The sequence below is a fragment of the Alnus glutinosa genome, chromosome 10 (genome assembly GCF_958979055.1).
Source record: "Alnus glutinosa chromosome 10, dhAlnGlut1.1, whole genome shotgun sequence".
In the NCBI taxonomy this organism is placed as follows: Eukaryota; Viridiplantae; Streptophyta; class Magnoliopsida; order Fagales; family Betulaceae; genus Alnus; species Alnus glutinosa.
Genome location: NC_084895.1, coordinates 3,740,633 through 3,756,863, shown reverse-complemented (window position 1 = coordinate 3,756,863; position 16,231 = coordinate 3,740,633).

The following is a 16,231-nucleotide window of genomic DNA, read 5'->3' as shown; positions in this document are numbered from 1 at the left end:
GGAGATGAAGACCCTTATTAATTAGGGAGCTTTTGATTAACTTCTATAAAGAGTTCAGGTCGGATTAGGAAACACCAGCCCTGGTCGGATCATTATATTCAGAGATGGAGTCAGCGAGTCACAATTAAAGCAAGTTTTGAACATTGAACCAGATCTATATAATGATAGAGGCATGCAAATTTCTATCTTTGTGTTCATGCTGGAATGATCGAGACCACAAGGCCAACACATAACATCCGTTCATGAGATGAACTCACAAGATGAGATTGGTGAGGATGGCTATCAGCATTTTGCAGCAGCTTATGGTGGGAGTTTGCGGGCGTAGCCAGGGGCCATACTCAAGTGGGACCAATAGACAGTTAACTTGTGTTAGTCCAAGTTCTGGCTATAGGGCTAGGGACTTGGATGAACGGCTTACAACCTGCATGAGAGACAACTCTAATAGTCTCAATTACAAACCATATATTACAAAGGGAGAAGAGGAGCTCATGAGAAACATAGAAATAAGGCCACATGTTAAACTTTATGGGCAACAACATGATCCTAATCTGCCAAGAAGTAATTATCTAGTAGGTCGATCATGATCATAGGTTTGAACTGGATCAAATGATAGAGGCATGCAAATTTCTATCTTTGTAGGGTATGCTGGAATGATCGGGACCATAAGGCCAACACATTGCCATGTTCTATTTGACGAGGTTGGCTTTTCTGTAGATGATCGTCAGGAACTTGTGCATTCACTTCTTATGCATACCAGACAAGCACAATTGCGGTTTATGTATATAGTATTAATATATTGCAAATTGTTATATTTTTTAAAGTATATGTTTTATATGTGTAGTACACAACCCTAAATCTACGTATATATACTATATATAGCACTAAACTAGGGTTAGTGCTATATATAGAATATATACATTATGTATATATTTATATACTATTAAATATGAATATAGTATTAATTAAAACAAGTATATATATATATATATAAACTCTAGCCTAACCATACGTATATATGCATGCTATATAAATATTAAATTAGGGTTAGAGTTCAAACCATAGAATATACCAAAATATGTACGTAGTATTAATTAAAAGTAGCATTCATTTTTTAAATGATTTATTTCACATGTAAAGTATTGGATTATTTTTTCTAATGTCCAAAAAAAAAAAACTTGTAATTTTTTAAAAATTACAACAGTTAGCCACGAGGATAGATGACTCATGGCCATGCGGCCACGTGGTTCTCGTGCACGTGGCCACTTGGCCACGTGGCCTGTGAAACGTGGCTGCATGTGGCCACGTGTACGAATCCCACGTGGCGAATTGCATGATTTTTTGTAGTGACAGCTCTCTTGGGTACAATATCGCAAAGAAAATGGGAAATGCAATCTTCTCGAGTGTCACTGGTGTCATTACTACTTATGCTCCGTTTGTTTCGGCATAAAATGATTTCTGTAGTAAAATATTTTTAGGGAAGTCATTTTTCAGGAAAGTATTTTTCGTCGAAAGCATTTTCTAATGTTTGGCATGTACGGAAAATTACAAATATTTTTTATATTTTCATTCAATCATATTAACTTATAAAAATCACTTTTTATTCATAACATAAAAATATTAATGTAAAATATTATTAAAAAAAAAAACAACTCAAAAATTATGTTTCACTAAGATATACACATTGATTAAAAATAATCATATATTTTCAAATTGGAAGAGCCATAAATAATATCTAACAATAAATTTAAATTACCAACAAAAGTTCAGTCATAAATATTACCATTCAAGTTCAATCATAAATCTCTAACAGAAAAAATCACTTGTGACGAGATTTCGTCAATGATCGGTAGGATTCTGGCTATTGTTGCCAGATTTCGGCGATGAAGACCAAAATACAGTCAATATCGCCGGAATCTAGGTTGGCTGAATTCCAGCGAAGGTGGTCGGAATCTGGTACAGAATGGCCGGATCCCGGTGAGGCCATTCTGGTAGGATCCCGGCCTTCTGGGCTAGGATCCGACCGTTCTAACCAGATTTCGGCCAATTTGGCCGAAATCTTTCACAGTATCGCCATAATCCAGCGACAGTGGACAAATGTCGCTGGATTCCGGCAGAAATTTCTAGATTTCGGCACTGACCGGATTCCGACTGAATCTGGCTTGTCAGAATCCGGCGATGGTTGCCAGATTCCTGTGATGGTCGACTGCTTGAGCGTGAAGGTTGATTGCGTCGTTTCAAAGAGGGTTGACTGCGTTTGCTGTCTCAGGAAAATGATTTATGCTTTTAAAAAGTATAAATCATTTTCCGAAATTTACTAAGCATTTTTTGTCAAATAAAAATCAATTTCAGATTGATTATCATTTTTCGTCCCCATCAAACATCGGAAAATGTTGAAATCATTTTCCAAAGACCATTTTACGCCAAAACAAACGAAGCATTAGTTGATACTTCTTTCATCTTCTTAGTTGTGCACGTATCCTGCATACATTTGTGTAGTAGTATGATATTTATTGTTCACTTTGGTGTGTCATATTATCTATCTAATAAGTAATAACGATCTTAACGGATGGAGGACACAGTTAGCTATACAAGTAGCTCTATTATGTAAAATGACAGTCCTAGAACACCTTCATCTACAAATGTTTGAAGCCTTGAGCCTTCTTTGCAATCACAACTGAATCTCTCCAAAAAACTACCTGTGAATTTGTCGGTTGTATGGTTGCACTTCAAAAAAGTGAAACCAGCTGACAATGAAAACCCTAAGACAATGTGCAATCATTGCAATAGAAGCTTAGGGTGTCATAAGAGAAATCACACTTCAGCCTTGATGACCCATCTTACCTCTAACTACCTAACCTCTCGCTTAGAAAATTGAATATACCCTAAAGTCAAACAAGAATGATGTGAAATATGTGAGGTCTTCACTAGTGAGGATGACAAAGTTTAAAGATTGTATAAAGTATGAAAATATTCAATGTACAAAGATGGTTTGTCTAAATGTTCGAACAAGATGGAATCTACGTACTTGCCGCTGAGAAGAATCAAAAAGCTTTTGACCTACTTGGGGAGGATGAGAGTAATCATTTTGTTGTTCCTAGCTCTATTGAGTGGGAAAATGCTAGGGATTTTCCTATTCTTTTCTTTAAAGGAGACATTATCTTATTCTACCCTCCGTAAGCATCTATTTGATAAATAAAAAAAATCCAGGAAGTTCCTTTGATAATAACTGGAAGTACGTACACAATATAATTTAGATATTTCGCAATTAGTATAAGTGAAAAATATATTATGAGATGCAGAAAAGGATAACTCCATCTTATAATTCTCAATTACTCTCATATTCTTCGTTGTCTTAAAAGGAGCAACTAAAAGAAACAAGAAAAGAACATAAAAACAAGAAAAAAGTATTCTCAAACTAGCAAATATATGATTTAAAATTAGACCTTGAAATTCCAATTGCATTATATCAAAACCCTATCCCTTTTTTTTATTACAAAAGAAAGAAAGTGATGGTAAACCAGCGTGGCGGCGTTGAAGAATATCTATACCTAATTAAGCATAAATAATTAATTTATAATGGCAGGCTTTGTTTTGACAACATGAAGCTCCTCCCAACAAGGTGAATTAATTTTGACCCTCGGATCTTTTTAAACAAATCTGAACCATTAACCGTCTCGTCTCCATTATATTTCTGCTTTCCTTTGAATAATTTTCTGTGACAAACCTAAAGTGTTCGTCGAAATGGACCACCTCCCGTACACGACAAAAATGAACGAACGCATTCCCAATCCGCAAATAAGATTAATTAATTAAGTACTAATTAATTCCATTAGTTGAGGTAAACTTATTCATCAAGGAACAAGGTTTAATACGCCATGCATAAATGCACCAATGGAGGATCCTGTAATTGGGAATCCTACTGCATGCACTCTGGAGGCCAGGGTACTTCCAAGCTGTAATTGGCCGGGAATATTCCTACGCATTTCATTGCATTGATTCTACATAATGAAGCGAATTTTTTAACCTCCAGAGCCACAAGTGGATGGTCAAAAATGAAAGATAACATATAATTTGTAAAAGAAAATAAAGTGGAATAGAGACAATGAATTTATGTGGTTCGGTCTATGTCCAAATGTCTACATTTTGCTTTTATTTACCATATGATTTTACAATATAAAAGACTCATATTTATAGGATAATTGAGATAGATAAGTTTGGTAATCAAACCTAATTACAATTAATCCTATAAAAGATAAGTAACTTACAATATCATTTTAATAGAGGAAATATATTCTTTAACAAAAAAGAGGTTATCAATCCATGCTTAATTAGAACAATACCTTCGTTGCACATAGCCATTGATAAGGTTGGGCTAAGAAATCATAATGCAAACCTTAAATGACAAGCTCGCTTGGGAGAATTTGTCATGGCTAATTGGAATGCAACTGTGGATAGGAGCACTTACAAGGAAAATAGGTATCGAAGTCATAATTTGATATTGTAAGGCCGGTCGAGGTGCTAGCTATCTTGTATGGGCCAAAGGGTTATATAATCAATCATAGTATTAATGTAGAAGTCATAGCTGCATTGAGAGCAACTATTTTTTGCAGAGTTAGGCTACCAACAGGTGATGCTAGAAGGTGACGTTCTTCAAGTGGTACAGACTTTGCGAAATGAAAACAAGAACCTAAGTAAATATGGCTCTCTGACTGAAAAAACCCATGGGGTCTTAAGTTTGCCTTCATCAATGGAAGGTTACTCATACGAGGCGTCTTCCTAATGAAGTTGCGCATAGTCTTACGAAGGAATCACTTTCTCTTAGTAAGAACCGGATAGGTCTTGAGAATATTTCCACGTTACTTCTTCTAAGTTTTGTGCTTAAGTTGGTTTAATAATATTTAAGTTGGTTTAGTAAAAGTGTGCGTGAGTCTTAATTATTATAAGGAAAAGAAAGAGTTTGTGGGATAGGGAAAGTTCTCCAACACCGAAGCTCGAAATGCGATCTATTCTGCCGCTGAATTTCAACAGTTGAAATCCAATTGCATTTTCTATAAACCCTATACCTTTTTCTATTAAAAAAACCTACACCTTTTTCTGCTAAGAGTTAAAATTTAAGAATAACTTCATAAAAGGGTATTGAATTATACACCGTTTTAAGTAAAGGTACTAAACTAGCAAACGTCTTAAACTTGGATATCCAAATTTTCAAACATCTCACTTAAGGGTATTCTATTAGAATTTGTGGTTAAATCTTGAAAAAAAAAAAATTCAAAATACCCGTGTTTATTATTTTTTTTAAAAAAAAAATTATAAATTTTTTTAAAGATTCAGGTATGAATATTTTTGCAAATTTCGTTAAATTCTGACCAACACCTAGATCCTAACATTTTTTTTTCCAAAAAAAAATATGGGTATTTTGGGTACTCTGTTAAGATTTACTGTTAAATCCTAACGGAGTATCTTTATGTGAGACGTTTGGAAACTTAGATACCCAAATTTGAAAAGTTTGCTAGTCCAATAACCTTATCTTAAAACAGTGTATGATTCAATAGCCTTATGTGAAATTATCCCTAAAATTTATTTATGCTCTAAGATAGGATCTTCAATAAACCCTATACATTTTTCTATTAAAAAAGAAAGAAAGTTACGACAAAAGCCAACAGGCATTGAAATCCTATCTAATAGCAGAAATCATTTTTAACTCTTTTGCTATCATGTATTAAGAAAAATGCTGTGAACAGTGTACGTGCACAACAAGCTGTTGAACTATATATGTCGAAATTTGGGTTTACAGTCTTTTTTCTTGGAGGGAGATGCCAAAGAAATTATCTCGGAGATTGCTTCTGGTGGGGCTTCAGTTGGAAAATATGGCAGTACTGTTGAGCATACCCTTTGGCTCTTGTCTCATGTGGCTGACTGGAGTGTTCATTTTGTTCCAAGGGAAGCCAATGTGGTGGCCCATAATCTACCAAGACAGGCGGTTTTGCAACGTTTTTCTCCAGTTTGGATTGATGCTTTTCCTTCTTGTATTGCGGCTAGTGTTATAGCTGAACAGCAAGTTGTTTCATCTGATTTATAATATCTGAAGTTATTCTTCAAAAAAAAAAAGAAAAAAAAGCAGTGTATGTCGAAAGGGACCTTTTCCACCGCCAATGTGAACGTAAGAATAAAATGGACCTTCGTCCGCTTCTCTCGCTTGTATATATACGACAAAATGAACGTAAGAATAATCAAGAATGCACATCCACATTAATTTTCCCCTACAAGATGGAAGGTGTAGTTGGGAATCCTACTGCAACTCATTTTGGTCCTCCCGCTCCGTTGGCAAGAGCTCTCTTGGGTCGGAGCAAGAGCTCTTGGGTACGATATCGCAAAGAACATGGGAATTGCGATCCTCTCGACTGTCATTGGTGTCATTACTACTTTTCTCCTCAGCATGCTGTGGTGCATCTGACGTGCTACGGCAGGCCTTCATGTATTGCGATCCTCTCGACTGTCATTGGTGTCATTACTACTTTTCTCCTCAGCATGCTGTGGAAATACATGAAGGCCTGCCGTAGCACGTCAGATGCACCGCCAGCTCCACCTCCATCCGGGTACTTCACTCCGCGGCAGTCTATCTTATTGGAAACTAAACAAATCAAAACGTAAGAAAGTTTTAAAGCTCATAAAGTTTTTTTAATAAATAAACTCATGTTTTTTAGTTTCTTAAATTGCAATATTAATTTAGTGGAGTTATTGGTGTTTATTGTAATAAAGAGGGAGAAGAAAAAGCCAGCTTGACGTTTGTTTTTTTTTGTATGCCTCTATATATATATATATATATATATATATATATATATATATATATATATGGGTTTTGTAAGGTGTTTTAAAATAAGAAAAGTGAAAGAATATTTCTTCAACTCTTTTCTAAGTCTTATTTTGTCTTCTAGTAATAAAAGAGAGAAAGAGTAAAAGAGAGATAGAAATGTGACTAGTTAGTAAACTAGTTTGTCTTTTATATCTGACTTCAGCCCTTAACGTTGTAATAATATTGTTGTTTGTTATGAACGATGAAGGAAATAATATGTTTTTGGTGTGATTTGGGTGTTCATAGTTGATGTCGGTTATTTTCTTTGTTGCTGCATATATATATGACTGTTTCAACTAGTGTTTGTAGCTATAGATGTTGTGGGTTTGTTAGGAGACTGTCTTTTGTCTCTTCTGGTGTTTTTCAGCGCGCAGTTTCTAATGATTTGATTCTGTTATATTTTTCGTTGTTAATGGAAAAGAAGCTCGACCATTCATTAAATTTAAAAACAAAAATGCTGAGCTGCTGTATAAAGCAAACTGGTTTTCATTCGGCTCTCTGCATGAACGAGAAAAAGTGTGTTGAATTTTCTTGAAAAAGATAAGGTCAGTTTGCCATTATATTTGCATATAACAGATCGAGCGTCTCCTTCCATGACCATTGGGGTGAACTACATGGTGGCTGTGACGGTGCAGCCATCATGGGTCGAGAAAACGCCCCCCTCGCCCGCCAAAAACTTCCTCCATACCAGGATCCGCCTTTAAGATGTCCACCCTGATCAGTTGAGAATTCGGGGTCGCGCCATACCAGTAAGTGTATTTGACGGTTTACGCCAATTCATCCAAGTTTGATTTTCGAACTACCCATCATGGCATCACCTGATCTGATCACCCATGGCCACTACATGCAAGGCGGCAACGCTTTTCTAGCCTCCATGTTCCCAGGTCATGCCGAGTCGCCACAGTCGCTGACTCGCTCGCCGAGCCTTCAGTTGTTTAGTTCGTTATCAGCCACTCTGCATAGGTTTTTCTTCTTTTTTGGCATTCAGTGTCGTTAGACGAATACCGTTAGAGAAATGCTTCGGTACCCATCAGGCTCCCACTGCAATTGCACATTAAAAAAAAAAAAATACTGAAACGAAAAAGACTTTCTGAATCCCCCTATTCTCTTCCCCCAAATTCAAACTAAACATTCCTCTCCTCACTCTCTCTCTCTCTCACAGCTCCGTCGACCCGCGCCACCGACCACTGACCAACGACCTCAGCTCCAGTATGCTCTCTCCTCTAGCTTTCTCAGCCCAGTGTAAGAGCTGAAAGTATTGCAAAAAATTTTGTTTTTTTCCAATTTATAATGTGTTTTAAGATGTAATTTTGATTTTGCCTTTACAGGAATTGTCAAATAGCCTTAAAGAACCGATTGGAATCGTCAAATATCCTTAAAAAACCGATTTTTATTTTGCCTTTGTAAGGTAATTCATTTTTCCATTTTTGTTTTGTAATTATTGAAGGCAATTTGTACGAGTGCATAACTGAACAGTCTTCCTCGTCCTTTGTTATTTTCAGGGTTGGAGTTTTATCACTTTCGTCCTTAGGGGGGAACAATACTGGGTATTTGTCAAAGCGTACCCGGAAGTGTTTTTTTCACCGTTTGTGAGGAATCTTAACCCTTTGGTTAATTTGTTTGAGTTAGAAAATTAGTTGGGGTTCTATTTGAATTGGAAAATTGGGTTTTGATGTGAAATCAAGGGCAATTTTTTTTTTTTTTTTTCAACATTTGGAGGGAACTCTTTCAATCAAGTGTATTGTGTTGGAATGGTAATGTATGAGGTTAATGACAACTGGTTCAAAGTTTCTTCAATAGAGGGGAATTTGAGATGCAGTAAGTGTTTTGTTGGATGTTGCTTCTTAAGGCTGAAGTGAAATATTTTAGTTATATGACCATAAAAAATGCATTTGAACTTGTATGGCCACTTAATTAAGTGCATTCCTTCCCTGTAGGATATAAATTTCTTTTGTGATTCTCATTCTTTGCTGTTAATTTATCTTCTATATGCGAGATACATTGTAACTAATGAATAACTTGGCTTGCAATCGGTAGTTCATAGCATCTGCACCCACATTGTTCCCACCAGAATATGTCGAAGATTTAGAACTGTTTTGATAGAGCTCCTGAGTTCCTTTCGAAGACATTCAAAGCATTTTGCATTTTGAATATGTTGACTCGACTCCTATTTCTTCAGCCTCAATAGCACAGGTTAATATCTTCTTCCCCCTCTCTTTTGCCTCTTTAAATAATATATTTCTGACTGATTTAGATTAGAATTTACTATGTCTAGGTTCATGGTGCAAGGCTTAGAGGCTCCCAAGAGGATGTAGTTATAAAGGTCTTGAAACCTGGAATAGAGGATATATATATATACATATTGGTGGCAGATCTGAATTTTGTTTACATTGTTGCTCGCATATTGAAGTTTTTGAATCCTGAATTCAGCCGTGCATCACTGGTACAAATTTGGAGATAATTACTTTAATGCTTATTTTACGTCAGCCATTAACCCAGTGCAATGCTCCTCCTTTCTCTGGGATTGGGACTGGCCAAGTCCTGAATTAGAACACTAAACACTGACACTCAACTTTCCTATGGTTTTAAACCTGATGTTTTTATCAACAATGTGGTTTAACTATTGATTATCAGATGTTATATTTCTAATTTATAAACTTGTTACACAATGTACTTTCAAACTGGAACTTGCAACCTTTTCCAAAAAATTCCCACTGCCAAGGTTGCGAAATCTCCTCAGATGATAGGTTAGCACATTTAATGAAATAAATTCACTATAATGTAATATGGAAGTTACAAATTAAATTGATTCCATTCCTAGAAAAAATCCATTAGTTAATATTTAATTGAGCACAAAGGCAAGGTGACTAATTCCTGCCTGCCCAGCCCAGAAAAGGGGGATATTTAGGTGTATCCATTCCTTGGAGACAGCTGATTCCGGAGGAGGCTTGAAGCATTGTCACATTAGCCTTACCAAAACAATGATTTTTGAACTAATTCTCTTGTCATTATTAACATCAAGTATTTGTACAGGAAAGCATTCTTGCATGTAACACAGAATACATTTAAATTGCAGGAATTGTTGGGCGTATATCCCCAAAAACATGGGCTGCTATGGAAGTATTTTTGGCATCAATTGCAACTGAAGAGTATGAGTCAAGGGCATCTGCCTTGATTGAAATGGGGGCTACAAACACGGATATTTATTTTAGGGCCTTTGCAAAAGACTTGGAAAAGATATTTTCATCAATACAGGCAAGAACTGGGTACGTATGCAGTTGACAGTTCATCACAGGCATTAGGCCCACTACATTTTTCTTGGGATGTAGATGAACACGGTCAGGGTGAAAATAAACCAGACAACTTAATTGAAGATCAAAAGAACCTCTACATTTGCCTCGTGATGAAGATGAAACTTTTTCCGAGTGAAAATGAAACAAAGCAAAAACTTAATCAAAGATCAAGGCAACGTTGCAATGTATTTTGTTGTGTTTCGGCACTGTTTTGTGCTTTTTTCTTTTTCTTTTTCTTTTTTTAATTTTTTTCCCATTTGTTCTTATACTTTTTCTTCTGTAATGTTTTACCTCCTTGCGTATGCAACATTGAGCCCAAAATTATCAAAGTCTGGTTTTGGAACCACAAGTAGACAGATGTGAATGTGTTCAAGATGAAATCACGTTCACTTTGTCATTGTTAATTTATTTCTCTTTGTAGTGGATTTTACTTTGAATCCATTTTCGTGGAAGACTATGGACCACCCCAGGATATAGAAATGTTTTAGTTATGCATCTCCAAAACTGACCTTAGATTTGTGAGAAATTGATGGGATATGTGTTCGTGAAATATCATGCTTATCATGAGTTCTAGACAATTGAACTTATTACGGACAAATTCTCAAATCATTTGCCATGTAAACTTTATAGTTTGTAATTTGTTGGAAGCTCACATCCTACTTGCTAGTAGATCAACTTTACTATTTCTATGAAAAGATGCAGACATACAAAACTTCAAATTTCATGTTCATATAGTTGCCATTCTTTGGAATTTCTTGAGGAAACGGTTTTGTGTCTATATGCAGCTGCAATTATGCATACACTATTCTTTCAGTAGGAAGCTTTGGGTTCAAATTTAACACACTATTCTGTAAAATTCAATATGCCAGATTGGCCAACCAAAACAAACCCCTTTGCCCAGTACTAACAAAATTACATTTTGATCACATCAATAAAGACAAAACACCTAAAATCTACACATGTACATTACAACATGTCAACAAGAAGTCCAATACATCATTTACAGGCTAATAGCATGGAACTGATGACATACATCAGACGACAAATACTTAAGAGCTTCACAATTATGCAACTCTTATTATCATATGATTTTCATATTCTTTTCAACATGAATGGATTCTTATCTCATCATAAAGTTCATAAAAACATAACTCAATCCACATTTTATACTCATCCAAAATCACATAAACCATCATCAAAGCATATCATCAAAAACATATATTATCATAAAATAGCATCGGCCCGAATTAAGCAATTATATCATTTTGTAATACTATAAAACCTGAAAAATTGGTATATTTTTTCAGTGAGTTAAATACTCACATTGGCTGCTTAACTATTGGCTTTGAAGGAATCATCCACGTAAGTGTCACAATGTACTCTATATAATACATTGCAATGAACACATTACAACTAGCTTAATACATTTCTAACCCTAAATCTCACTTAGGTTCTTGATTTTGCTCAAGAGCTAAAACCCATGAAAAACCCATAAATTTCAAGGGCTCCATTTGACATTCCATGAACTAACAACACTATCCTATAAGATTATCTTAGGGTTAGACACAAAATTCATCAATTTTACAACACTTAAACAAAAACTAGGATTTTAGGTTTTACCTTGATTTCTCACCAAAATTGAGAATCACCGCTTGGAAATTGCTAGAACACTTCAAGAACGCCAAATACCTAAAGAGAATTGAGAGATCAAGCTCAAACACTACAAACAAAGCAGCAAATTGCCACGTGGCTACAATAGATGTTACTGTAGCCACGTGGTCAGTTAGCCACATGTGCTGATGTCAGCGTGGCGGAGTGTTGCCGGATAACATATGGCAACATGTATTTATTACACGTTGTCATATGGCCGCGTGTAAGATATTCATGCGGCCATATGGACACGTGTAATAAATACACATGTCTGAACGACCACGTGTATTAATACACGTTGCTGTTTGGACACGTGTATAAATACACGTGTCCCAATAGCAACATGTATTAATACACGTGGCCACTTGGATACGTGGATTTATTACACGTGTCCACATGGCCACTTGTTACAATGTGCGTGGCCAACTGGACACGTGTATTGTGGCCACATGGCCATATGTCGGCCACGTGTTAATATGACACGTGGCCAATTTTTTTTCTTAAAAAAAAAAAAAAAAAAAAAAAAAACACAAATATAATTAAGGTTTTGTACACTATGCATAATAATGTGTATATAACGACTCGTTTTGTACACTATGTATATAAATCCTTGTATTTAAAATCTTATTAGTATTATATTACTATATACATGCTTAGTATATACACTTAGAGCTATATGCTATATGTAGTAAATTTTGCTTTATTCTATACTTTAACAATTTAGTACTAATTTATTTCAACTCTTCTCATTTAGTCAAATCTCGTATAAGTCCTTGTATATATATATATATATATATATATATATATATATATATATATATATATATATATATATATATATATATAAAATAATACACACACACACACACACATATATATATATATATATATATATATCTATATATACAAGTGTTGATGGTATATTTTACTAATAGAACCCTACAGTCATAGTAATAACTCTTGTTTTTTTTTTTTTTTCCCAAATGTTTTTTTTAAAAAAAATATACAAATAATACTACTATATACATGCTATATATAGCATATACACTTAGGATTATGTTTTAGGGTTTGTGGCTATATATAGTATATATACTTAAGGTTATGTTTTAGAGTTTATGGCTATATATAGTATATACGCTTACGGTTAGATTTTAGGGTTTATGGCTACATATAGTGTATACGCTTAGGGTTAGATTTTAGGGTTTATGGCTACATATAGTGTATACGCTTAGGGTTAGATTTTGGGGTTTATTGCTACATGTAGTATATACGCTAAGGGTTATGTTTTAGGGTTTATGGCTATATATAGTATATACACTTAATTAGGGTTATATTTTAATGTTTATGGCTATATATAGTATATACACTTAATTAGGGTTATGTTTTAAGGTTTATGGTTATATATAGTATATACACTTAGGGTTAGATTTGAAGGTTTATTTCTACATATAGTATATACACATAGGGTTCGGTTTTAGGACTATGTGTTATATGTAAATAGTATCATTATGGTTTACGGGTTGAGTTCCTTATAAGTAAACCATAACCCTAATTAAGGTTAACGTTTACATTCGTAGACGCAGTACAAATAAATTATTATTTATTTTATACTTTTAACAATTTAGTACTAGCTAATTTATTTCAACTCTCTTCATTTAGTCAAATCTCATAGAAATCCTTATATATTATACATATATTCGTACGTGTATGTATATATATATATATATATATAAGTGGTACTGATATATTTTATATTAAATTAACCCTAACCCTAGTTTAGTGCTATATGCATATTGACAATAGTCTCAACCCTAATTTGGTGCTATATATATACTATATATATTTACAGTAATATATATATATATATAACACCAAATTACATATTGGTTTGGTACACCATCACCTTAAAATTTTCTTTGTTTTTTTTTTTAAAATATATATATATATATATACCTAAAAAAGTTATTAAAAAAAAAAAAAACCCTACAATTAATACTATAAAACATATATGCATAATGTATGTATACATGCATGCATGTAAACGGTTTAGAAACTATATACATTCATAATGACTTGTATATACCATAACCTTAGGGTTTATGGCTATATATAGTAAATGCACTTATTGTTAGGGGTTAGGGATTCGTGCACATGCTATATATAAATATTATACTTAGGGTTTAATATTTATATACCACCTTAATCTTATATTTGTGTTATATCTAGTATGCGTACATATATATATATAGTATGTTTTGAAATTATTGACGTTAATAAATTAATATTACATAACATATTTCAACATATATACTTTGTATGGGTATATATATATATATAAATATATATTGAACTCTAAGGTACTGTAGGGCAGTGCTATATAATATATATAGTATGTATACTTAGTTTTAGGGTTAGGGTTTAGTTTTATAGTTTAGAGTTTAGTTTTAGGGCCTAGGGTTTAGCAATATGTACATTACATACACTTATGGCTGAGTTAGGGTTTGTATTTGTGCGTGCGTGGCTAAATTATATATATATATATATTATATATAATATAAATTTTTTATTTTAATAAAAATGTTACAATTTTAATTAAATTATATATATATAAAGGTTTTTTATTTACATTTGGCCACGTGTACCTATAACACGTGGCCAATAGTTTGGCCAGACCGCGCAGGACAATTCCGACGCTCCACTTGGCCGGATTTTTTTAAAAAAATACCCTAATTTTATTAATAATATATATATAAAATGGGTAGCTTCCAGAGGAAGCTACCCATCTCTCTCTCTCTCTCTCTCTCTCTCTCTCTCTCTCTCCGTCAAGCACAGCCAGCGACAGCCCGTTCCACCGACTCCCGGCCTTCTCTCCGGCGTGGTCACCGTCCACCACCGGCCATCTCTTTCTCTCTCTCTCTCTCTCTCTCTCTACTGGGACTACTCTCCGGAAGCGTACTCCGGCTGTGCGTGGATTTGCTCCGGTAATGGCCAACTTGGTCAAGCTCAGTTTACTCTCTCTCTCTCTATCGATCGGTTTATATATATATATATATATATATATATATGTTGATATTTTCCTAAATTTTTTCCTTATTTGTTCCTCCAAATATGCAGGTATAAAAAAAAAAAAAAAAAAAAAAAAAAGCAACCCTCCATAAACCCCGAAATCTATTGTGAGTATTTTCTCACCCATTTTCTCTATTTTCTTCTGTATATCTGTGAACATTTTGTTCATTTCTTTATGATAATATCCGAGCACATTTGGACTGGGCAAACAGCACGTGTAGCATAGTTTTTCCTAATAATTTTTTTTTTTTTTTTATTGCTGATTTATTTTTTTTATTACTGATTTATTGTAATTTGTATATATATGATTTTGATTTTTTTTTTTTTTTTTTTTTTTTTGTATTTGTGTACTATTTTGGATTTGCTGTATTTGGTTATTACATGGATGATGGAATTTTTGTGTACATTCATCAAATTTTTGGTCCCATTTAGGGTTTGCTTTTTTTTTTTTTTTTGAAAGCCACGTTTGATTTTTTCACTATGATGTTGTGTTTTTATTATTTTTAATTTTTTAGTTCTAATTGTTTATGTGAGAGGTTTTTATGTATAGTTTAATGTGTTATTATGAATTTAGGAGTTCTTTTGAAAGTGGAAAAAATCAAACAATATCCGCTATTACTTTAGCGTTATAAAACAACGATGACAATATTTTTCTTTGCCCTAAGGTTTCTCTCTAGAACATAGGGCTGAAGCTGTGTTTCTTCTTGTTGGTTTTCCTGGCCTTTCTGTCACTTTTGTCTGAGAGCATGGACACCAACTCGATGGAAGAAGATTTGTCCCTCATGTGGGGAAAGTTTTCCCTCCTGGAAGACGAGAATTCGGGTGTCTCGTTGGAAGCAGAGGAGATTGAGCCGGCTATGTCTCGTGGTAAAGGTTTGTTTTATAGGGAAACTTCTAGCCGACAGGGTGGTTCCAAAGGAATCCCTCAAAGCTCTCCTGTTACGAGCTTGGTGACCTACGGGAGAGGTGGCTTTTCGTGGGATTGGTGAAAACATGTTTGTGGCTGAATTCGAATATGAGTGGGATAAATCTAGATCGAATTATAGAAGGGAGGTCGTGGCTCTTTGATGGGTATCTGATTTCTCTGGCAGAATTTGATGGCCTAGCTATCATCTCCGGCCACGATGAATTTTGATAGAGCTGCCTTTTGGGTGAGAATGTACCATCTGCCATTGGCTTGTATAGGCAGAGACGTTGGGTTTAAAATGGGAGCCTCGGTTGGTATGGTGGAAGAGGTAGATGTCTATGAAGGTGAGGCAGGATAATGCTGGACCTCACAAAACCTCTGGCAAGGGGTCGAATGCTTCATGTCCAGACTCAATTCATTTGGATCCCATTCAAATATGAAAAATTGCCTAGATTTTGCTTC